The sequence below is a fragment of the Lupinus angustifolius genome, chromosome LG13 (assembly GCF_001865875.1).
Source record: "Lupinus angustifolius cultivar Tanjil chromosome LG13, LupAngTanjil_v1.0, whole genome shotgun sequence".
In the NCBI taxonomy this organism is placed as follows: domain Eukaryota; kingdom Viridiplantae; phylum Streptophyta; class Magnoliopsida; order Fabales; family Fabaceae; genus Lupinus; species Lupinus angustifolius.
This window is the reverse complement of record NC_032021.1, coordinates 11,471,469-11,472,106: the sequence shown is the minus strand read 5'-3', so window position 1 is coordinate 11,472,106 and position 638 is coordinate 11,471,469.

The following is a 638-nucleotide window of genomic DNA, read 5'->3' as shown; positions in this document are numbered from 1 at the left end:
TCCTATCCTCATCCTCATCCTCGTCCTCATCCTCATCCTCATTCTCGTCCTCATCCTATCCTCTTCCTCATTCTCATCCTCATGCTCTTCCTCATCCTCATCCTCCTCCTCATCCTATCCTTATCCTCATCCACATTCACATCCTCATCCTATCCACATCCTCATCCTCATTGTCTTCCTCATCCTAATTCTACTCCTCATCCTCATTCTCGTCCTGATCTTATCCTCATCCTCGTCCTCAACCTATCCTCATCCTCATTCTCCTCCTCATCCTCATCCTATTCTCAGCCTCATCCTATCCTCGTCCTCGTCTTCATCCTATCCTCATCCTCGTCCTCATCCTATCCTCATCCTTATTCTCGTCCTCATCCTCATCCCATCTTCATCCTCTTCCTATCCTCATCATCCTCATCCTCATCCTCATCTTCATCCTCAACCTATACTTATCCTCATCCTATCCTCATCCTTATCCTCATCCTCATCCTTATCCTTATCCTCATCATATCCTCATCCTCATCCTCATCCTCCTCCTCTTCCTCATCCTCATCCTATTCTCATCCTCATCCTATCCTCATCCTCTTCCTCATCCTATCATCATCCTCATCCTTCTCCTTATCCCCATCCTCATCCTATTCTCA